At 46.1% G+C, this 25,789-nt stretch overlaps 1 protein-coding gene across 4 annotated transcripts in view; it reads left to right on the top strand.

Annotated features, from left to right (window-relative positions):
• AFF3 (ALF transcription elongation factor 3) overlaps positions 1–25,789 on the top strand; it is a 771,336-nt gene that overhangs the window by 401,496 nt on the left and 344,051 nt on the right. The gene's annotated exons all lie outside the window — the stretch shown is intronic.

Below are 25,789 nucleotides of genomic sequence, written 5' to 3'. Positions count from 1 at the left end.
TGTCAGTTATATTTTATGCATATTGTTACATGCATACATTGTGTTTTAATTCAGTGGCACACTGCACCATTCAATTAATAAACTTGTTTTATAAAGTAAGTTTTCCAAGTATAATTCAGGATATTTTTCATTTGTCTATTATTATTTGATTACAGACAATGTAATAGCCTACGAGTTCCGGAGGTGTTGGAATTTTGAGAAAGTCTGTCCATTGGCCCTCATTCCGAGTTGATCGGTCGCAAGGCGAATTTAGCAGAGTTACACACGCTAAGCCGCCGCCTACTGGGAGTGAATCTTAGCTTCTTAAAATTGCGACCGATGTATTCGCAATATTGCGATTACTAACTACTTAGCAGTTTCAGAGTAGCTCCAGACTTACTCTGCCTGTGCGATCAGTTCAGTGCTTGTCGTTCCTGGTTGACGTCACAAACACACCCAGCGTTCGCCCAGGCACTCCCACCGTTTCTCCGGCCACTCCTGCATTTTTTCCGGAAACGGTAGCGTTTTCAGCCACACGCCCCTGAAACGCCGTGTTTCCGCCCAGTAACACCCATTTCCTGTCAATCACATTACGATCGCCGGAGCGAAGAAAAAGCCGTGAGTAAAAATACTTTCTTCATAGTAAAGTTACTTGGCGCAGTCGCAGTGCGAACTTTGCGCATGCGTACTAAGCGGATTTTCACTGCGATGCGATGAAAAAGAACGAGCGAACAACTCGGAATGAGGGCCATTGTTTTAAAGCAGCAATCATTTAGAAAGCAAAACCAGTCACACAAAATTCCCACACCTCCGTAACTCGGAGGCTATTACATTTAGCCATAGGTATGAGTCTGTATTTACTTGTATCATAGACATTCACTATAAATCTGTTGTAAAATGCATATAGTTTACCCTAATCTTAACACCTGTGACATTGCATTCCACTCTGTTATGCGTTGTGCATTACATCTTTGATTAATAAATCCAGGCACTCACCCATCTGCTACACTTGAAGTGGTTCTCAAACTTGGTCCTCAGGGCCCTACACAGTTCACATTTTCCATGTCACCTAGCTGGACACAGGTGTATGTCCAACTGTCTCATTTTAAAGATTAACAGGTGAACTGGAAAACATGAACTGTGTGGGGTCCTGAGGTCCAAGTTTGAGAACCACTGTTTAGAGAACCATGCTGTTGCCTTTGCATAGGGTTTCACTCGGATGCATCAACATTGCTTCAGCCGCATTCACGTGGCTTAACATACAACATTGTAATTTGAAATGTCTTCGCTGGAAATTTGTCAAAATTGTTGCTGGATAGATGGACAGGATGAGATGGCATGGGCGAGTGTTGTGGCTGGGCTATTTGAATTGGGATGCGGTCAGGTAAGTACTGGGATTATAGTTAAGCACTAGGGGGAGGGTTAGGGTTAGACTGTGGGGGTGTGGTATAAAAATGTTGACAGTCAATAAGTCGACACCAAATGGTGACATACATAAGGTCGACAGCTACAAAAGATCAACAGTGGGTAAGGTTGACAGGCACAAAAGGTCAACAGGCTCAAAAGTTCGACATGACAGTGGTCAACACAAAAATGGTCAACACATGTTTATTGTATTTTTATGGCCAAATCTTGTATAGTTCATGTTTTATAACCACCATCAGTACAAATGTCTACCCTCGCGGGCTCGCTTCGATCCCATACTTTGGGCATGGTGGCTAGATTCGCTACACTTGTCACAGGTTAATATTCCCAATAGATGTGCACATGGATAGTAAATCAAGCAAATATTGAGAAAACACACAAAAAACATGTGTCGACCATTGTTATTTGACTTTTTGAATATGCCGTCTTTTTGTACCTTTTTGACCTTTCATTTGTTGACCTCTTGTACCTGTCGACCTAAATGCATGTTGACCATATGGTGTCAACATACTGACTGTCGACCAATATATTGTCAATCTATCATCCAGATACTGGCTGCTTGATGGAGGGGTAATTATGATTAGGGTGCGGGAGGGAACAGTTAGTTTTAGGCTGTTAGAGGGGTGGGTTAGGGTTAAAATACTTACTGGGATCCGTTGGGACTCTGAACATCGGTATGTCGGCCACCGGGATTCTGATAACATCCCTTTGAATTGTTTAGAGGAGATGTACTTAAAATGCCGGCTCTGGGGATCCTTGCGTTCAGGAACCGAAAGCTGGAATCCCGACAGCTGACAATGCCGCCAGCCGGAATCCCGGCGCAACAGGGCTATTTCCACTCGTGGCTGTCCACGACACCCATAGTGAGGGAATAGATCCTGTGGCGAGCCACCGAGCCCACAGCGTAGCGAGCACACCGAGCCTGCAAGGGGCCTATTAGTTCTCTCCCCTCTGATGGCATTCGGTTGGGATGGCGCTGTCGGGATGTTGACAGCCCTCATCCCGCCCACTGGGATAACATATCACACCCTCTTAGAGAGGTGTCTGTAATACACAAGGCTTATAAGGAAAAAAAGTTTCTTATGTAACTTTTGTAACAAACTTCTCTGGTAAACAACAATAAAGAATCAGTAGAATGAGCTATTATACCCCTGGATGAAGATGCAGTTTTACTTTCTGTGGATATTAAAAAGTGAAGAGAGATATAAGAGCTCCTTCCATAACACGTTCACATTTTAAGGCCAATTTAAAGTTTGTTTATGTGTAACGTAAAAATGGGAATTTAGCTATAAATATAAAGACCTTTTATGCTGTGTTGATATAATGACTAATTTAAAATTCAGCCTGTTGTAATGCTGGATTTATAACTGGGGCAGTAATTTCATGTACTCTATCATTAACATGCTATGTGGACTATGTACTGATTCATTTTGTTTTATAAAAAGATACAGATTTGAAATTTTGATTTAAAATGGAATAAAATAACCAACGTTATAATGTAATGTTAAGCAGCATCAGAAATTAATCTTCCTGGCTTTGTCTTTTCTGTTCTTCATTGAAGAACAGTAAATGCATGTTAAGTAATAGCTGTTGTGCCGTGTTTTGAGGCTTGAGGGTTTATTTACTAAGTGGCGGCTCTTCAAAACCACCAATTATTTGCGTTTTTAACAGCAGAATTTAAGACAGCAGCACTATTAATTGCAAATTTGTTAGCTATTGGGCAGAATAATGGGGGTCATTCTGACCCGATCGCACGCTGCAGTGTATCTCAGCGGTATCGCAGTATTTACCCTGCACAGAAACAAAATAACCCACCCAACTCTAACTCTCTCTGCACATGTTATATCTGCCACACCTGCAGTGCACATGGTTTTACCCATTAGCTAACAAATTTGCTGCTGCGATCAGATCTGAATTAGGCCTAAAGTCCCAGCCAGTCAGCGTCTAATTAAATACATCCAACCTGGGATTTTAGACCCGGGTTGGAAGTGAAGTGTCTGATTGGCTCTTCGGCTAATAACGGCTATACCATAACCCAGCTAAGTTTAGAGTATTACACAGCAGACTGGGCAAATGCTCTATACTTCAGAAGTTCACTCACGAGATGGGCAGATCTGAAACTAAGGAATGATAATACTGGCTGATAACTGGGTGTGTGAGGGGGAATGTGAGTGGGAGCCTCTAATGCCCCTTTTACACCGCCGCTAAAAACCAGGGTTATTGCCGTGATAACCCTTGAGCGGTTACGTGTAAAAGGGTTTACCAGGGTCAAGTTATCCAGGAATCCAACCCGGCTTGCTTGTAGGTTTGGTTCCAGGAAGGACCCGGTACTCATTCACTGCATAGAGAAATGGAGGTGCCTTGAGATCATCGGACCTCCAAGCATCGCCTTCGCCTGCATCGGCGGAGATGTCATCAACCCAGCATATTGCCGGGTTGGTGGGCCTGTCTGAAAGAGGACTCGCCGAGACGCTCTCGGGAAGGAGCCGTACACAAATCCTAGATGTGAATCGGAATTTAGGTTTAAAAGCAGTATTAACAAAAATTAAAAAATAACAATACAGGTTGAGTATCCCATATCCAAATATTCCGTGATACGGAATATTCAGAAATACGGCCTTTTTTAAGTGAGATTGAGATAGTGAAACCTTTGTTTTTTGATGACTCAATGTACACAAACTTTGTTTAATACACAGTTATTAATAATATTGTATTAAAGGGGGCGTGGCTTGGACAGGCATGGAGTAGCAGTGGGAAGATCTAGCTCTCCATAAAGATCCTGTTAAAACATCCGTTTTTCCCCTAACCCGTGGCTCCTGTGACCTGCCAGCTGGCAGAGGACGGTGTACTGCCCCTGTACATACCCGCACTGGTCCGGTGTGCGGCGCGGCTCCCTGCATCTGACCCCTCCAGTGTGCCGGCCCGGCTCCCTGCTTCTCTGCCTGCTGGGGCTCGCGGGACGGCGCGTGGCAGCGCTTCTAGCGGCGGGCTTGCCGTGATCCTCCGGCCGGGGGACCGGGACGGGGGAGGCCCTGACTGGCGGGCATAGCGCGGCCGTACTTGCCTGAGATCCCGCGGAGGTGCAGCGGACGGGTGAGTGCGGGCAAGAAAGCCCGCGAAGCCGCCATCTTGCAGGCTTATATATTTCTCCCTGCTCCTGACATCCTCTCCGTCCTGCGGTGCCGTACAGCGGAGTGAGCTGAGGCTGGGGCTGCCCCTCTCTCTCCCTCCTGGGTTTAATAGAAGTTTACAGAGAGGTGCCATGAACATGGTTCCCCCCCACATCTACTGAGAAGGGTATATAGCTGCAGGGAGGGGATCGGGTGAAGAGAAAGAAAGGGAGAAAACTGTTTCTAATTGCTTCCTGCATCTCTGCAATAGCCACACTTGTGCCCATAAGTCTGCTTCCGTGCTGAACTACTCCTTGTACACAGAATACTCTGCAGTGTGCCCATAAGCCTGCTCTGCTCTGCTATATTATTGTTTATCATCTCTGCCCGACCCAGGCGACCCCAGCCCCTGTGCTGACCCTATACTGATTGGAGACTTTTTTGCTGTAATATCCTCGCGGCCCTGACTCCGCGTCCAGTGCTGCAATGGTGAAAGGAGGTCAAAATGCGGCTGACACCGCTGCGAGACTGGAGAAATATGCTAGGTCGCAACAGCCCTCTCATTCGGCAAAGCAAGGTGACACTGACCCATCCTCGCCTGCGACAGAAGTGGCTGCCTCTGATCCCGCTGAGCAAGTTCACTCTACCCAGCAAATACTACAAGCCATTTCTGCGTCTGAACAGAGGGTTACAGACAGGATTGGGCAGGTGCAGGCGGACGTCTCTCTGCTCAGACAGGATCTACAAAAAATCCGGGATAGAGTGGGTGAAACTGAACATCGGATATCGACTCTGGAAGATACTACATCACCCCTACAGACGAAAGTGGCCGACTTGTCTACCCAAATGGTATCTATGCAGGCTAAAATTTCCGATATAGAAGGGAGACTGCGGCGCAACAACATTCGTTTTGTTGGGCTCCCTGAAAGAGCGGAGGGCACCTCCCCGGAATAATTTCTGGAAACTTGGCTTATTAGTTTTTCTCTGACGTCCTAGTGGATGCTGGGCACTCCGTAAGGACCATGGGGAATAGCGGGCTCCGAAGGAGGCTGGGCACTCTAGAAAGATCTTAGACTACCTGGTGTGCACTGGCTCCTCCCACTATGACCCTCCTCCAAGCCTCAGTTAGATTTCGTGCCCGGCCGAGGTTGGATGCACACTAGGGGCTCTCCTGAGCTCTTAGAAAGTAATAGTCTTAGATTTTTTTATTTTCAGTGAGACCTGCTGGCAACAGGCTCACTGCAGCGAGGGACTAAGGGGAGAAGAAGCGAACTCGCCTGCTTGCAGCCGGATTGGGCTTCTTAGGCTACTGGACACCATTAGCTCCAGAGGGATCGACCGCAGGCCCAGCCTTGATGTTCGGTCCCGGAGCCGCGCCGCCGTCCCCCTTACAGAGCCAGAAGCAAGAAGATGGTCCGGAAAATCGGCGGCATGAAGACTCTGTCTTCACCAAGGTAGCGCACAGCACTGCAGCTGTGCGCCATTGCTCCTCTCACACACTTCACACTCCGGTCACTGAGGGTGCAGGGCGCTGGGGGGGGGCGCCCTGAGGCAGCAATAAAAACACCTTGGCTGGCTAAAATACCTCAATATATAGCCCCAGGGGCTATATATGAGGTAAATACCCCTGCCAGAATTCCATAAAAAACGGGAGAATAGGCCGCGAAAAAGGGGCGGAGCCTATCTCCTCAGCACACTGGCGCCATTTTCCCTCACAGCTCCGCTGGAAGGAAGCTCCCTAGCTCTCCCCTGCAGTCTACAAAGGGTTAATAAAGAGAGGGGGGCACTAAATTTAGGCGCAGTATACATTATATATAAAAACAGCAGCTATAGGGGACATAACTCAGTTAGTCCCTGCATTATATAGCGCTCTGGTGTGTGCTGGCATACTCTCACTCTGTCCCCCCAAAGGGCTTTTGTGGGTCCTGTCCTCGTTTAGAGCATTCCCTGTGTGTCTGCGGTGTGTCGGTACGGCTGTGTCGACATGTTGAATGAGGAGGCTTATATGGTGACGGAACAGAGGCCGATATATGTGATGTCGCCCCATGTGGGGCCGACACCAGAGTGGATGGATAGGTGAAAGGTATTAACCGACAGTGTCAACTCCTTACATAAAAGGGTGGATGACGTAACAGCTGTGGGACAGCCGGCTTCGCAGCCCGCGCCTGCCCAGGCGTCTCAAAGGCCATCAGGGGCTCAAAAACGCCCGCTCTCTCAGATGGCAGACACAGATTTCGACACGGAGTCTGACTCCAGTGTCGACAAGGTGGAGACATATACACAATCCACTAGGAACATCCGTGACTTGATCCCGGCAATAAAAAATGTGTTATACATTTCTGACTTTAACCCAAGCACCTCTAAAAATGGGTTTTAGGTTTGGGGAGAAAAAACAGGCAGTGTTTTATTCCCCCATCAGATGAATAAATGAAGTGTGTGAAAAGCGTGGGTTCCCCCGTTAAGAAACTGGTAATTTATAAAAAGTTACTGATGGCGTACCCTTTCCCGCCAGGTGGATAAGTTACGCTGGGAGATATCCCCTAGGGTGGATAAGGCGCTCACACGTTTGTCAAAAAAGGTGGCACTGCCGTCTTAGGATACGGCCACTTTAATAGGTACCTGTTGATAAAAAACAGGAGGCTATCCTGAAGTCTGTATTTACACACTCAGGTACTAGACTGAGACCTGCAGATAGTGCTGCTGCAGCGTGGTCGGTGACCCTGTCAAACAGGGATACTAGTTGGCAAACATAAAAACATATTAAAGACGTCGTCTTATATATGGGGGATGCACAGAGGGATATTTTGCCGGCTGGCATCCAAAATAAATGTATTGTCCATTCTGTCAGGAGGGTATTAGAGACCTGTCACTGGACAGGTGATGCTGACTTAAAAAGCGCATAGAGAGCCTTATAAGGGTGAGGAATTATTTGGGGATGGTCTCTGGGACCTCGTATCCACAGCAACTGCTGGGAAGAAATAATTTTACCTCAGGTTTCCTCACAGACAAAGGTACAGTCCTTTCGGCTTCAGAAAAGCAAGCGGGTCAAATGGCGCTTCCTTTCTGTACAGAGACAAGGGTAGAGGGAAAAAGCTGCACCAGTCAGCCTGTTCCCAGAATCAAGATTCTTCCCCCGCCTCCTGTGAGTCCACACCATGATGCGGGTGCTCCACAGGTGTAGCCAGGTACGGTGGGGGGCCGTCTCAAAAATTTCAGCAATTAGTGGGCTCGCTCACAGGTGGATCCCTGTTTCTTTTAAGTAGTATTTCAGGGGTACAAGCTGGAATTCGAGATGTCTCCCCCCAGCCGTTTCCTAAAATATGCCTTGCTGACAACTCCCTCAGGCATGGAGGCTGTGCTAGAGGCAATTAATAAGCGGTATTCCCAGCAGGTAATACTCAAGGTGCCCCTACTTCAACAAGGACGGGGTTACTATTCCACACGGGTTGGGGTACCGAAACCGCATGGTTCGGTGTGACCCATTTTATATTTTAAAATCCTTGAACACATACATAAAAAAATTCAAGTTCAAGATGGAATCGCTCAGGGCGGTTATTGCAAGCCTGGACGAGGGGGATTACATGGTATCCCGGGACATCAAGGATGCTTACCTGCATGTCCCCATTTACCATCCTCGCCAGGAGTACCTCAGATTTGTGGTACAGGATTACCATTACCAAGTCCAGACACTGCCGTTTGGACTGTACATGGCACCGAGGGTGTTTTATCAAGGTAATGGCCGAAATGATGATACTCCTTCGAAAAAAGGGAGTTGTAATTATCCCGTACTTGGACAATCTCGTTATAAGGGCGAGGTCCAAGGAGCAGTTGGTAGTCGGGGTAGCACTATTTTGGAAAGTGCTACAACAGCATGGTTGGATTCTAAACAGTCCAAAGTCACAGCTGGTTCCTATGACACGTCTACTGTTCCTGGGGATGGTTCTGGACATAAACCAGAAATAGTGTTTCTCCCGGAGGAGAAAGCCAAGGAGTTGTCATCTCTAGTCAGAGACCTCCTGAAGCCAAAATAGGTAGCGGTGCATCATTGCACGCGAGTCCTGGGAAAAAATGGTAGCTTCCTACGAAGCAATCCCATTAGGCAGGTTCCATACAAGAACTTTTCAGAGGGACCTGTTGGACAAGTGGTCCAGATCGCATCTTCCGATGCATAGGCTGATAACCCTGTCTCCAAGGACCAGGGTATCTCTACTGTGGTGGCTGCAGAGTGCCCATCTTCAAGAGGGCCGCAGGTTCGGCATACTGGACTAGGTCCTAGTGACCATGGATTCCAGCCTTTGAGGCTGGGAGGCAGTCACACAGGGAAGAAATTTCCAGGGACTTTGGTCAAGTCAGGTTATTTCCCTACATATAAATATTCTGGACCTGAGGGCCATTTACAATGCCCTGAGGCCGGCAAGGCCTCTGCTTCAAAACCAGCCGGTACTGATCCAATCAGACAACATCACGGCAGTCGCCCATGTAAACCAACAGGGCGGCACAAGAAGCAGGATGGCGATGGCAGAAGCCACAAGGATTCTCCGTTAGGCGGAAAATCATGTGTTAGCACTGTCAGCAGTGTTCATTCCCGGAGTGGACAACTGGGAAGCAGATCTTCTCAACAGACACGACCTCCACCCGGGAGAATGGGGACTTCCTCCAGAAGTCTTCCAATAGGATTGTACACCATTGGGAAAGGCCACAGGTGGACATGATGGCGTCCCGCCTCAACAAAAAGCTATAAAAGATATTGCACCGGGTCAAGGGACCCTCAGGCGATAGCTATGGACGCTCTGGTAACACCGTGGGTGTACCAGTCGGTTTATGTGTTCTCCCCTCTGCCTCTCATACCAAAGGTACTGAGAATAATAAGAAGGCGAGGAGTAAGAACGATACTCGTGGATGGCCAAGAAGAGCTTTGTACCCAGAACTTCAAGAATTTATATCAGAGGACCCATGGCCTCTGCCACTCAGACAGGACCTGCGGCAGCAGGGGCCCTGTCTGTTCCAAGACTTACCGCGGCTGCGTTTGACGGCATGGCGGTTGAACGCCGGATCCTGAAGGAAAAGGGCATTCCGGAGGAAGTCATTCCTACGCTTACTAAAGCCAGGAAAGAGGTTACAGCAACTCATTATCACCGCATATGGCGAAAATATGTTGCATGGTGTGAGGCCGAAAGGGCCCCAACAGAGGAATTTCAACTAGGTCGATTTCTGCATTTCCTGCAAGCAGGAGTGACTATGGGCCTTAAATTGGGTTCCATTAAGGTACAGATCTCGGCTCTGTCGATTTTCTTTCAAAAAGAACTAGCTTCAGTACCTGAAGTTCAGACATTTATAAAAGGAGTGCTGCATAGTCAGCCCCCATTTGTGCCTCCTGTGGCACCTTGGGATCTCAACGTGGTGTTGAGTTTCTTAAAATCACATTGGTTTGAACCACTAAAAACCGTGGATCTGAAATATCTCACGTGGAAGGTGGTTATGTTATTGGCCTTGGCTTCTGCCAGGCGAGTATCAAAATTGGCGGCTTTGTCTTGTAAAAGCCCTTATTTGATTTTCCATATGGATAGGGCAGAATTGAGGACTCGTCCCCAGTTTCTCCCAAAGGTGGTGTCAGCGTTTCACCTGAACCAGCCTATTGTGGTGCCTGCGGCTACTAGGGACTTGGAGGACTCCAAGTTGCTAGACGTTGTCAGGGCACTGAAAATATATGTTTCCAGAACGGCTAGAGTCAGAAAATCTGACTCGCTGTTTATCCTATATGCACTTAACAAGCTGGGTGCTCCTGCTTCTAAGCAGACTATTGCTCGTTGGATTTGTAGTACAATTCAGCTTGCACATACTGTGGCAGGCCTGCCACAGCCAAAATCTGTCAATGCCCATTCCACAAGGAAGGTGGGCTCATCTTGGGCGGCTGCCCGAGGGGTCTCGGCTTTACAACTTTGCCGAGCAGCTACTTGGTCAGGGGCAAACACGTTTGCAAAATTCTACAAATTTGATACCCTGGCTGAGGAGGACCTGGAGTTCTCTCATTCGGTGCTGCAGAGTCATCCACACTCTCCCGCCCGTTTGGGAGCTTTGGTATAATCCCCATGGTCCTTACGGAGTTCCCAGCATCCACTAGGACGTCAGAGAAAATAAGAATTTACTCACCGGTAATTCTATTTCTCGTAGTCCGTAGTGGATGCTGGGCGCCCATCCCAAGTGCGGTTTATCTGCAATACTTGTACATAGTTATTGTTAACTAAATCGGGTTATTGTTGAGCCATCTGTTGAGAGGCTCTATTGTTTCATACTGTTAACTGTGTTTCATATCACGAGTTGTACGGTGTGATTGGTGTGGCTGGTATGAGTCTTACCCGGGATTCAAAATCCTTCCTTATTGTGTACGCTCGTCCGGGCACGGTACCTAACTGAGGCTTGGAGGAGGGTCATAGTGGGAGGAGCCAGTGCACACCAGGTAGTCTAAGATCTTTCTAGAGTGCCCAGCCTCCTTCGGAGCCCGCTATTCCCCATGGTCCTTACGGAGTGCCCAGCATCCACTACGGACTACGAGAAATAGAATTACCGGTGAGTAAATTCTTATTATTAGGCAGGGAAGCATTTACCTCTCAATTCGCAGTGGAACGAGCACACAGACTCCCGCCTAGAATGCCGCCACCCGGGGCTCCGGCTAGAACATTTATTGCCCGTTTCCTGCATTTTAAGGACTGTGGCGCTATACTCCGTCTGGCCCGGACGCAGGGCCCTCTCCAACTGGATGGACATAATATATCCGTTTTCCCTGATTTTGCCCTGGAGGTGCAAAAGAGTAGATCACAGTTTCTGCATATCAAACGTCAACTCCGTGACCGTAATATACAGTGCTCTATGCTGTTTCCGGCCAGGCTGCGAGTATTGTTTGATAACCATACTCACTTTTTTTCAACTCCTCAAGATGCTGCTGCATGGCTGGAACGATAGCCTCGCCCTCCTCGATGACATGTTACTGTACAATTGTTGGTTTATTGCTCTCTTAATGCTAAGCCTAATTGTTTCATATTCTTATTATGCTAGTCACACTGTGGATGCATGTACAATGCTTTGATGGGGCAATGTTGGGCAGCCTAATATCGATGTTGGTTCTCGTGTTTTCCCCCTTTTTTTTTTTATGTTGGGGTACGCTGCTAGATATGTTTTTTTCAGGGTTAGGGTACTACTTCTATCGGTATTCTGTGGAGAGCCTATGCCGAAGATAGTGTAGGGGCATTTCTTTGGGTTCTTGGTTAGGCCCCTATCCCTTAGTTTAGTTAATTTGGTGGGAGTTATGGGATCCAGGCATACCTTAAGTTTCCAAGGTGATACAGGGTGGGTGTGGGGGGGGTTAGTTTTTTTTTTTTCATGCCATCAATTTTTGCTTATGTGTGTGTTCTGTTATGCTGCGCTATTTGCGAACGATATTGCTTTGATTTCCTCTGTTTCCAGGGACAAAGGGGGACTGGTTGTCCCTATCCGCAGCCTACACTGCTCTGCGGCTCGGAACTGCCGGGCTCTGATGTTTGTCTCTCTTTTATATCCTGTCACCCTTTTCTTGTCTACTTTCTATGTCTGCTGTTTCTGAGGGGCTCCGTCTGCTCAGCTGGAACGTCAGGGGTTTGAACGAAAAGATTAAGAGATCGTTGATCTTGACTCAGGTTAAAAAATACCAGGCAGACATAATTTGTCTCTCTGAAACCCATTTGTTTGGAAGTAGGGTGTTGGCGCTCAAGAAACCCTGGATTAGTCATGTTTACCACTCCACTTTCTCAGGTAGCGCTAGGGGTGTCTCTGTACTAATTAGAAAATCTATACAATTTCACCTAGACGTCTGTGAAACAGATCAATATGGCAGGTACGTCTTTCTGCGCGCCCATATTAATCGTAGACTATTCCACATTTTGGCTGTCTATTTCCCCCCACCATATAACAATGAGGTTCTCCGTCATGCTGCCCGATTTCTAGCCCAATCCCCTGCTACCCCAGTGATATGCTTGGGAGATTTTAACAATGTGATGGATCATGCCCTGGACAGATGGAGAGAGTCGGTTGCTTCTCCCTCCCCTTCTGTATCCCCTACTCCGTTTGCACGACTGGTGGGGGAACTGGGGTTGGTGGATGTATGGAGGAGTCGCAATCCCACGGCTAGTCTGTTCTCCTGCCACTCCGCTACCTACCATGCCTTCTCTCGCATTGATTTGATCTTGATTTCTCCTGACTTGTCCCCTGATGTGTTGGCGGTGGACTATCTTCCTAGGGGTATATCAGATCACTCTCCTGTATCACTTACAGTTAGTGTTGGTTAGGAGCGCGGTGCAAAAATGTGGAAACTTAATCCCTTCTGGTTAACCTTATTAGGGGAGGGTGCGGATTTGGTTGCTGCCTGGGAGGGGTTCCAGGTTTGTAATCTGCCTTACACCGACCTGGCGGTCAAACACGATGCTTTCAAAGCGTTCCTGCGGGGCTCCTTTATAAAACGAATATCTGAGGTTAAATTATCTAGTAAAAAGGAGGAAATGAGACTGGAGGCCTTGTGTCAGCAATTGGAATCCCAATATATAGCTACCCATTTACGTTCTGATGAACTGTTGTGGCGAGACGCGCAGGGAGAGTGGTCCGATTGCTTATTTGAGAAGTCCAGGCGTAGACTCCTTTTTGCGGGACATGCACACTATTTTCAGGCGGAGATGAATGGCAGCTATTTGGCTTTTCTGGCTCGGTCTGAATCTACTAGAACAACGATTCAATGTGTGAGGAACTCTGACGGCCAAATGTGTTACTCTGGCTCGGCGGTGTCTGAGACATTTCGTAGTTATTATTCCTCGCTATATACATCCCGAGCCACTTACTCCAATGATCAATTGAGGGATTATTTAGCTCGGTTGGATTTGCCCTGTCTGTCCTGGGAAGATTCTGGGGCTCTGGATGCACCAATTACTCTGGATGAGGTAGAGGCTGCGATCCTGTCCCTTCCGGCGTCTAAGGCACCGGGTTGTGATGGACTTCCGGGTGAAGTCTATAAGAAATTTAGCAGTTTTTTTGCCCCCTATCTTTTACAATTATTTGACCTATTGTTGGAGGGCGGGACTCTCCCTCGCTCTATGGCCGAGGCTAATATAATTGTCTTGCTGAAACCAGGGAAAGATCCCCTACTCCCCGAGTCTTACAGACCCATTTCCCTCCTCAGCACGGATGTCAAGATACTGGCAAAGATCTTGGCATCTAGATTGAACTTAGTTATTACAACAATCATTCACCCGGACCAGACAGGATTTATGCCGGGTAAGTCCACTGCCCAAAATTTACGTAGACTGTTTTGTCATCTGCAGAGGCGTGATCTGGTGGAGTCGGATGCGGTGGTGCTGTCTCTCGGTGCAGCCAAAGCATTCGACTCAGTGGAGTGGACGTATTTGTGGGGGGTACTGGAGAAGTTTGCTTTTGGCCCTCGTTTTATTAAATTTCTCCAGTTATTGTATTCCTTGCCTGTGGCCCGTGTGACGGCCAATGGTTTCACGTCAGAGATGTTTGCGTTGGAGAGGGGCACTCGGCAGGGTTGCCCCCTATCCCCTACGCTGTTCGCAATTGCCGTGGAGCCGTTGGCCGGCTTGCTACGATCTAGTGGCGAGATTAGGGGTATTAAGGTTGGGGGTCATGTGGATGTTGTGGCCCTGTACGCAGACGATATGCTCCTTTTCTTGCAGGACTCTGAGGGCTCCTTGCAGGCTATGCTGCAGGTAGTGGAGGAATTTGGAGTTTTTTCTGGTTTACTGATCAACTGGGATAAGTCGCATATTTTTCCCTTGTCTGGTTTTCTCCCTGAGAGTACCCGGGGGGTGCACCCCTTGCAGTGGACGCTGCAGTTTAAATACTTGGGTATCTGGATCACGCCTATGGCACGTAGTTATGTGGCCCAAAACATCGACCCCATTATGATGTCATTTAAAGAAAGGGCTCATAGCTGGAAAAAAACTACCACTGTCTGTCCTGGGTCGGGTTAATTTATTCAAAATGGTGATGCAGCCAAAGTTCCTATATGCCCTACATAACTCTCCGGTCTACCTCCCGAAAAAAGTCTTCACTGTAATTGAGGGCGTTATGTCCTCATTTATATGGGGTAATAAACCAGCAAGAGTCTCTATTAAAACGCTGAGTAGGTCACAACTTTCGGGGGATGCGAGTCTTCCCAATTTGAGACTATATTACGTAGCGGCACAAATGTCCCATCTTAGTGAGTGGACTGGAGATTCCTTGGATCCAACAATGGGGCGTTTTCTGGCTGAGCGGGCGAGGTGCTCCCCTGCTTTCTCCTTTTCTCCTCTTCAACTCCTCCTCTCTGGCAGTGCGGCTTCTGGTTTGCCTCCCTTGTTACGTCAAGCCTTGCTAATCTGGCGCTATGCGCATACTCTATATTATTGGGGGGGGGGGGGGGGGGGCAGGATGCCTGTACTCCGCTATGGTTTAACAGTACGTATTCAGAGTTGTACAAGATATCTTCAGATAATGGCCCTCATTCCGAGTTGATCGGTCGCAAGGCGAATTTAGCAGAGTTACACACGCTAAGCCGCCGCCTACTGGGAGTGAATCTTAGCTTCTTAAAATTGCGACCGATGTATTCGCAATAATGCGATTACTAACTACTTAGCAGTTTCAGAGTAGCTCCAGACTTACTCTGCCTGTGCGATCATTTCAGTGCTTGTCGTTCCTGGTTGACGTCACAAACACACCCAGCGTTCGCCCAGGCACTCCCACCGTTTCTCCGGCCACTCCTGCGTTTTTTCCGGAAACGGTAGCGTTTTCAGCCACACGCCCCTGAAACGCCGTGTTTCCGCCCAGTAACACCCATTTCGTGTCAATCACATTACGATCGCCGGAGCGAAGAAAAAGCCGTGAGTAAAAATACTTTCTTCATAGTAAAGTTACTTGGCGCAGTCGCAGTGCGAACATTGCGCATGCGTACTAAGCGGATTTTCACTGCGATGCGATGAAAAATACCGAGCGAACAACTCGGAATGAGGGCCAATATTTGGATAACTAAGGGTGTAATATTTCTAAATCAACTGTACCAAGATGGAGTGCTCAAGTCCTTTCAGCAATTGAAAATCGAATTTGATATACCTAACACTGCCTTGTTTCGGTATTTCCAGCTTAGACATGCTGTGCAGACCCAGTTTCCTCATGGCCCGCCTCCAATTGAAGATTCACCCGTTAAGACGTTGCTCACTTCTCTTAGTCGAAAGGGAAAAATATCTGTCATATATACTGCTTTGAATAATAAATATGGCCCTGATCATTTGAATACACTTCGCATTAAATGGGAGACTGATTTGGGACCTTTGTCCCAGGAGCAGTGGATCCAGATTCTAGGCTCCATTAAATATACTACGCCATGTATAAGATACAAGCAAGTCTTTTTTTACACTCTGCACAGGGTGTATCGAACTCCTGTCACTATGCAAAGGGCTGGTCTTAGGGATAACTCTTGCTGCCCCAGATGCCGGGAGACCGATGCCGGATTCTGGCATCTGTTATGGGACTGCCCTGTAATTTCCTTTTTCTGGCGTAAGGTGTGGGATGACATAACCATGACTGCTCCATCCCTCCCCGCATTAGACCCTGGCCTATGCCTGTTTGGATTGGATCTTGAGGAAACACACTCTGTCGTATTGTACAAATATGTCCTGTGTCTCACTACGCTGGCGAGGGTTGTCATTGCCAGGGTTTGGTTCTCAGCTGACATGCCTAGGGTGGAGCAATGGAGGGCGTTAGTAAATTCTGTAATACGACACGAGAGATATATGTATAAGATAAGGGGTTCCTCCTCTCAATTTACAGAGAAATGGGACCGCTGGTGCAGCACAAGGTTGGGCAGACCGGTATTGGACATCTAGACCTTCTTTACACAGATATCGTTTACTTTGGAACCTTACGTGAACTTATCTGACACACACACTACATGTTGAATTTAACATATATATTTTTATTGATGGCAATTGTTACAGTTAATATAATGCTGTTGTTTGTTTTAAGTTCTGTATAAATGTCACAAAACCCAATAAAAAAGTACTTGATTTAAAAAATAATAATATTGTATTAAATGACCGTCAGGCTGTGTGTATAAGGTATATATGAAACATAAATGAATTGTGTGAATGTAGACACACTTTGTTTAATGTACAAAGTTATAAAAAATATTGGCTAAAAGGACCTTCAGGCTGTGTGTATAAGGTGTATATGAAACAAATGCATTCTGTGCTTAGACTTGGGTCCCATCACCATGATATCTCATTATGGTATGCAATTATTCCAAAATACGGAAAAATCCCATATCCAAAATACCTCTGGTCCTAAGCATTTTGGATAAGGGATACTCAACCTGTATATACCTAGCAAGTAGCACAGCTTTGAAGCAAAATTATTTAAATAGGAAATAAAACCACATATTTGCAATTAACAAATATCAAAGGCTGAATAATATACATGAAAGCGTCCCCCTTTAAATACACACCAAATTCCAGGGCAAATTCCCCGGTTCAGTGTAAAAGCATCTGACTGATCCGGGAATTTCCTGGGTTTTTGGTGTAGTGTGAATGGGGGTCTCAGATTGAGACCTGGGAAATTCCCAGGTTGATAGACCTGGGTCGTACCCATGTATTTCCCGGGTCATATGTCTGAAAGGGGTATTAGTGATATTGCTGACAAACTGAACATCTCAGTAGGTGGCTGTGCACAACATCCTTCATGAGCAACTAGAGTACAGGAAAAAGTGTTCACACTGGGTACCGAAGCCACTTACAGAAGTTCATAAAACCAATACGACTATGCCCGAGAGCTCTGTGACAAAGGGAAGCATGAGAGAGTCCTGCAGGTCGGCTGGGTGACCGGTGCTCACTGCCACCTTACCAGTGTGTGAGGCAGTGAGTGCACCCTGGCCGGCAGAGAGACAGTCAACAGTGATGCAGTCACTGCAGTTAAGGACAGGAGTCAGGCTACAGCACAAAGGGTGTATGAGAGTGTTGGCTGCTCCATACTCTCCTGTGGTCGCTTCCAGATGCCATGTGCCACCCTTGCCCGGCAATGTAACACCCACCACCACTGGCATTCTGGGACACTGGGGGAGAGAACAGCAGCTCAGCACTTGTTTAATATACAATATTGCGCTGGTGATGGTCAAGAGCAGATGGGGTGACAGCGCACCGGTTGGTTGCACTGCTTGCCCATCCCTAGAACTGCCACTGGACACTGGAGACGAACCAAGCATCCATGATATAGAAATACGCATAATCCCTACCTTCCAAGAAATTCAGAACAACCCCATCAGCAAAGAAGGTCATTGTGACCGTGTTTTGGGACCCCAAGGTCCCAATAAAATTGATAATATTATATTAAGTCAACAAATGTATTCATTTAGCTCTATTAAACACTGGTTCTTGTATCAGCAGCATAATTAGTAACATAGCTGCAGGGCAAGAGGTGCGGTCACTGTGGATCACACAGCTGATGAGGGCACAACCTCACATACAAAGTGTTATATGTTGTTAAAAACAAACAAACACATGAACAATAGGTGTTTAGGTGTTATATAGGAGTTACTGGAGATCGGTGAAAATACAATAGAAAAATAGATGGTCTTTCGAGAGAAGGTCCAAGGTAGGTGTACCTACACTAACAGGCCATGGTACCCAAATATTTGTAAACAGATCTAATCTGCAGTGGTGATGACAGAGTATATACAGTATATATATATATATATATATATATATATATACACACACACACACACACACACACACACACACACACACACACACAGTCCTGTGCAAAAGTTTTAGGCAGGTGGAAAGATTGCTGCAAAGTAAGAATGCTCACAAGAATAGATGTGTTAATGGTTTATTTTTCTCAATTAACAAAATGGAAAGTGAATGAACAGAGTAGAAATCTACAGTATATCAAATTAGTATTTGGTGTGACCACCCTTTGCAAAACAGCATCAATTCTTCTAGGTACATTTACACATAGTTTTTGTAGGGATGTTGTTCCAAACATCTTTGAGAACTAATCACATATCTTCTGTTGATGTAGGCTTTTCCTTTTGTCTCTTCATGTAATCCCAGACAGACCATATCAGGGGCCATATCATCACTTCCAGGACTCTTTGTTCTTCTTTACGCTGAAGATAGTTCTTATTGACATTGAATGTATGTTTGGGGTAACTGTCCTGTTGCAGAATACATTTGGAGCCAATCAGATACCTCCCTGATGGTATTCCATGATGGATAAGTGCCTGCCTGTATTTCTCAGCCTTAAGAACACCATTGATCTTGAGCAAATCCCCAATTCTATTTGATGAAATGTAGCCCCAAACTTGCAAGGAACCTCCACCATGCTTTACTGTTGCCTGCAGACACTCATTATTGTACTGCTCTCCAGCCCTTCGGCGAACATACTGCCTTGTGTTACAGCCAAATTTTGACTCATCTTTCCAAAGCACCTGCTGCCATTTTTCTGCACCCCAGTTCCTATGTCTTCAAACAAACTTGAGTCGCTTGGCCTTGTCTCCACGTTGAAGGTATGGCTTTTTGGCCGCAATTCTTCCATGAAGACCACTTTTCGCCAGATTGTCTGAACAGTAGATGCGTGTACCTGGGTCCCACTTTATTCTACCAGTTCTGAGCTGATGGCAAAGCTGGACATCTTCCGATTTTGAAGGGAAGTAGGCATGATGTGTCTTTCATCTGATGCACTAAAGGCCTAATTCAGACGTGATCGCTGTGATGCAAATTTCACTGTCCTGCTATCAGATAGTCGCCGCCCAGGGGGAGTGAAAATTTGTCCCGTGCAAGTGTGCGATTACATGTGTATGATGTGCAAAAAATCCCCTCAGTCAGCGGACAGCTGCAAAACCGTTCGCATCACACTCACCATCCAATGTTTTTCCCACTCTGTGCAGTGTGTGCGTAGCTCAATACTTACTCCTCCAGTGCGAAGGAATCAGGCTGATCAGGTCCGGAGCTGACATCACACATCCGCCCTGAAAACGCTTGGGAACACCTCCATTTTTCCTGACACTCCCAGAAAACGGCCAGTTATCACCCCAAAACGTCATCTTCCTGTCAATCACCTTGTGAACGCCCGTGCAATTGAAATTTTCATACCATCCTGTCCCTGTTTGGCAAAAATACACAGCAGCAATCAGTTCTGAATTGGGCCCTAAGTTTCATTGGCCGACCACTGCATCTATGGTCCTCCTAAATATTGTTTGTTTCTTTGTCCTACAATGTTGAGAAATAGAGGCAACTACTTATTAATCATGCACTACCATCAGGGAGGCGTCTGATTGGCTCCAAATTCATTCTGCAACACGATAACAACCCCAAACATACAGCCAATGTCATTAACCTTCCTAGGGTGTTGCAAAGGAGCATACAAACAAATAAATTTGATATGGGTCAAAAAAGACCCGAACATCCTAGGAAGGTTAAGAACTATCTTCAGCCTAAAGAAGAACAAGGAGTCCTGGAAGTGACAATATGGCCCCTACAGAGCCCTGATCTCAACATCATTGAGTCTGTCTGCGATTACATGAAGAGACAGAAGGATTTGAGCAAGCCTACATCCACAGAAGATCTGTGGTTAGTTCTCCAATATGTTTGGAACAACCTCCCTGTGAAAAACTGTGTGCAAGTGTATCTAGAAGAATCAATGCTGTTTTGAAGGCAAAGGGTGGTCACACCAAATATTGTTTTGATTTAGATTCTCTACTGCTTATTCACTTTGTATTCTGTTATTTGATAAAGATAAACTATTAACACTTCTATTTTTGAGCACATCCTTACTTTGCAGCATACTTTCCACACCTGCCTAAAACTTTTTCACAGTACTGTATGTCATTAATAATTAAAATAATACATAGAAGATACTTATACATATTCTGTGTCATAAGTATCCTTTTTATATTATTCTAATCATTCTAATTCATTAAAGTAGTTTGGGAGGCACCGATAGCAGTGCCTCCCGAAGATAATGGAAACGGGGCTAAAGCGGGTTGGCGGGGCCAAGCAGTGGGCTGGAAAAGCCCATTGAAAAAGTGAAAAAAGCAGCACATATGCAAGTGCCTCGTTGACAGGGACGGGCTTTAAGACCACATCAAAGCACGTCCCTGTCAGCGAGGCAGATGTGATTGGACAGCAGATCCAGTGCTGGATCCGCTGGTCCAATCACCCATAAGCAGCGGCAGGACTCGGAGCTGCCAATGATGATCATCCGCTTCCCTCTCCTCAATCCCCTGACTCCTCACCTGCTGCTGCTGCTGCTGCTGCAGGTGGTGGGAGCCTAACAGGAGCACCTTGGAGTTGGGAGAGACAAGCGCAGCAGCAGCAGCTAATCTGCGACAGCTGGCACAGATATGTCGGTAAGAAGCCCAGATCACTGTGCAGCGGCAGCCGTTGCTCTCCTCCTCCTCCTCCTTTCAGGCAGCAGGCTCAGCAGCAGCACCAGGTCTGCTGCACTCTCCCGCCGGCAGCTCTGCGTAGGACCCAGGTGAGAGGGGCTGGGGGAAGGTGACTGGAAGTAGTGTGGGCAGGGGGAAGCTCACCCCCACATCTGAGATAGGGGGCACTACGTGTAAAGCACTACAGGGGGCTTTTCGTGTAACTGCCACTACAGGGGGCCTTACGTGTAACTGGCACTACAAGGGGCATTTTGTGTAACTGGCACTACAGTGAGCACTACGTGTAACGGGCACTACAGGGGGCACTACATGTAACTGGTCCTACAGGAAGCACTATGTGTAACTAGCACTACAGGACGGGTTCACTACGGCTGGCCGGCGGTCGGGCTCCCGGCGACCAGCATCCCGGCGCCGGGAGCCCGACCGCCGGCTTACCGACAGCTTGGCGAGCGCAAATGAGCCCCTTGCGGGCTCGCTGCGCTCGCCACGCTACGGGCACGGTGGCGCGCTACGCGCGCCACACTATTTTATTCTCCCTCTATGGGGGTCGTGGACCCCCACGAGGGAAAATAATTGTCGGTATTCCGGCTGTCGGGCTCCCGGCGCCGGTATACTGAGCGCCGGGAGCCCGACCGCCGGCAAACAGAAGACCACCCCTACAGGACGCATTACGTGTAACTAGCACTACAGGACGCATTACGTTTAACTGACACTACAGGATGCATTACGTCTATCCGGCGCTACAGGACGCATTACATCTAACTTGCACTACAGGACGCATTACTTCTAACTGGCACTACAGGACACGTTACGTGTAACAGGCACTACAGGGGGCATTACGTGTAACTGGCACTACAGAAGGCATTATGTGTAACTGGCACTACAGGGTGCATTACGTGTAAGTAACACTACAGGACGCATTACATGTAACTGGCACTACAGGGGGCATTACATGTAACTGGCACTACAGAGGCATTACATGTAACTAGTACTATACTGGGGACATTACATTTATCTGGCACTACACTAGGGACATTACGTGTAAGTAGCACTGCTTTGGGCATTATGTGTAAGGCTGCCAATTGTGTGTGTAGGGGGGTGATAGTACGGTATATATATTTATAATTTGATTTTATAATATATAGTTGAAAGGCCACGCCCACTATCAAAGGAGTGTGGCCTTCGGCGCGCACATTGGGGAGAGGGGGCACTTCAAATGATCTCGCTCAGGGTGCTAGTAGGCCTGGAGTCGGCTTTGGCTGCTGTCTGGGTACATTGGGGACTGTTCTGTTAGCACAGTATATACACAATGGCTGCAATACCAGCCCACCCCCATGTACTCTAATGTATCTGCTGTTCCTAAAAACTGAGCTGTGGTTTGTGTTCAGGGGCTGCTGGGGATGTACTGGAGAATCATAGGGGGTGTGGCTAACAGGGTAGGGCTGGAATTCATAAAACACAGCCTGTGTGGGGAAATCTAAACAACATGGCAACAGTAATAGAGCAATCATAGGAGAAAAAAAATCTAAAAATATCACATATATACACAATGTAAATAAAATAATGAGAGCATTTTAGTAAGAGAATGTATCAAGACAGTATGATTAATAGGACCATGGATTACAAACACATGCGTGGCAGTGATTGAAGTGAATGTCTGTCTATAGGGGGCAGAAAGTAACAAAATTGGAAAATAGAACATAAAATTAAGAAAACCGTGAAACAATAAGAGAAAAGGAAAAGAGAGCACACCTAAGGCAAACAAAGCAAATTTAATATATAGAGTAGAAAAACATACTCGCCCAAGTTTACAATCTATAGCCCCTACCACTGGTGCACATACTAGGGTTCATTTTTGTCTGAAACCAGTTAACTTACCAGTATATTTTGAATTGTGGAAGCAAACCAGGGGCAGAGTATAAAAAACTCCACACATAACACAAGACTTTAGCATTGTGAAGCAGTAATGCTAATCATTACATCACCTGTACTAGTGGCATATCTAGAAATATTTTGGAGAGGGTAAGAACTCAGGCATATAAACAGGCCTTTGTGAATTGGGGCTTACATCAAGGAGAAGAGCATTCTATGGATTTAGTCCCAAAATAATGTCTCCTTGCGGCAGTGGCGCTGTGCCAGGGTCTACAGTGCACGTGCAGGTCTCTGGGGAAATGGCATAGTGGCCATTTTCCAGACAATTTCACTATTGTGCATGTGCAAAATGCTGGGGAATGGGTACCACATTATTTTCCCAGTGATTTTGCACCACTGCTGCTGAAGATGTGGGACGCTGCAGAGATAAGTATTGAAGAAATGGGTGCAGTGTGAGCCCCCCTGGACTCCCCATGCACTGCCTAGATACGGCACTGCCTTGGGGCAAGGCCAGGTTCCCCTGTGACTGCACTTGAATGGGAACATCTTATTTAACTTATTATCGGTATAGTAGTAGCACACTTGTTGTATTTAAAAAAAATAAAAATAATAATCAAAAAATTACTTTTTGCTGGTGATCAGTAAAGTAATAATTATATATATATATATATATATATATATATATATATATATATATATAAAGTGCTTTCTGTGGGTGAGCTGTAACAGTCCTAGCATGTGCAGAGCTCTAGCATAAAACAATCTCTACCATATATGCTGTACATACCTCTGTGCACAATTTAGCAAAAGCAAGCAAGTGGGCAAACCAGGTTGCACTGTAGGTGGGGCAGATAAAATATGCAGAGAAAGTAACATTAAGGTGGATGTGTTCAAACTGAAATCTAAATAGCAGTGTAAATATAAAGCTATCAAACATTTGTGGACTACATGCAAAAGCAGCCATTATTTACCCTGCACAGAAAAAATAGAAATGCCCCCCTTGCATAGATGTATTAAGCCTGGAGAAGTGGGTAAGAGGAAGGTGATAACGCATCAGCCAGTCAGCTCTTGTTTGTGTGCAAATATATTGCTTACATCTCTCTGAGACAACTGGAACCTGTGTCGGTCAGACTATCCATACACCATGTTCTGGTAAGAAATGAAATCCTGGTTACATCTCATACCGTGAAAACAATCATTGGTGGTAAACCAAAATTAAGTGCATAAATCCGTTTGCGGGGCACTCTTTTAATCTATGATGCGTAATTATAATATTTAAATCATAACTTTTAATATCTAATTTCCTTTAAAAAAGAGAAGAATAAGCCGACTGTTTTCGTTAGATATTGTATAGTCTCCTTGATATAGACAAAGATACAGGGACCTAGGTCACAAGCTTAAGGCAAGGACATCTAACGTAATATTCTCAGAAATATTACCTGTGCCACGCGTTTGCCCAGGGAGACAGAGGGAGATTACGGAGGTAAATGTGTGGCTGAGCGATTGGTGTAGGAAGGAGGGATTTGTGTTACTGGAACACTGGGCAGACGTCTTGGTCAGGCGCCATCTTTTATGTCGTGATGGATTGTACATGAACGAGGAGGGGGCAGCAGTGCTGGGGGGAAGGATGGTTAGAAGGTTGGAGGAGATTTTAAACTAGGTGTCTGGGGGGAGGGATTAGAAAGAATTAGGGGTATATTCAATAAGAGTCGTAAACTGCCATCTTGTCGGAAAGATGGCAGTTTCTGACTGGAATAGGTCGGAAGGGGTTCCGGCCTATTCAATCCAGGCTCAGTTTTTCTGGCAAGTCGGAAAATTTACTTGTCGGAATGCTGTCGGAATACACGTGGATCGGCAGTTTCAGCCACCAAGTCGCGTGTATTGTCGGAAGCGGGGCCAAACCTGACAGCTTTAAAAAATGTCAGATTGACACTGTCAGGAATGGACCAAACCTGTTGGAAAGGACACAACAGCAATTGAATATGCCCTTATGTAGGACAATAAGAGACAGAAAAAAGGGATCTATAAAGTATAATGGGGGTGGTAGGGAAAAAATAGTTAGCAATGGTAAATTAAGGAAAACTCAAGTATCTAAGGAAACGATATCTACAAGACATACAGATCAGGGAATTACTAAACTTAAGTGTATGCTTTCAAATGCAAGAAGTTTAACAAGTAAAATGGGGGAATTAGAAACGATTGAGACATGGTGGAACGATTCTCACAACTGGGCAGCAAACTTGGAGGGGTAACTCTCTTAAGGAGAGATGGGACTAATAAAGAGGGGGTGTTTGCCTTTATGTTAAGCCATTCTTAAAACCGTTTTTAAAGGAGGTTATTTACGAGGTGACTGGAGACAACGTGGAGTCATTATGGGTTGAGATTTCGAGTGGGGGTAAAGAAACAAAAAAGCTTTTAATAGAGACTTGCTAAGAACTGCCAGATATTAGTGTGACTGACGAATTACAACTCTTGCAGCAAATCGGAAAAGCTGTGGGACTGGGGGAGGTCATTATCATTGGGGACTTTAATTACCAGGACATAAATTGGAACACTGAAACAGTAAATACAGCTTTGGGTAACAGGTTCTTAAACATGTTAAAAGACCACTACTTGTCCCAGGTAATCGAGGAACAAACTAGACTTAGGACTATACTTGACCTGGTACTAACTAATAACGTGGAGATATCAAATACTGAAGTAGGGAAATAGCGATCATAATATGATCACATTTAATATCACTTTTCAAAAACAACACTATAAGGGTCCAACTAAGCCTTTTAACTTTAGAAAAGCTAATTTCAACATGCTAAAACAAGCAAAAAGGGCATCAATTGGGAAATTTTGTTTCATGGTAAGAATACGGCTGACATGTGGCATGTTTTTACAACGTTGCTCAATAAGTACACTCATTTGTTAATTCCCAAGGGTAACAAAAGCATGA

Source organism: Pseudophryne corroboree, chromosome 2, assembly GCF_028390025.1.
Source record: "Pseudophryne corroboree isolate aPseCor3 chromosome 2, aPseCor3.hap2, whole genome shotgun sequence".
Taxonomy (NCBI): Eukaryota; Metazoa; Chordata; class Amphibia; order Anura; family Myobatrachidae; genus Pseudophryne; species Pseudophryne corroboree.
The sequence above is the reverse complement of the archived record's forward strand: the minus strand, read 5'-3'. Positions and strand labels throughout refer to the sequence as shown.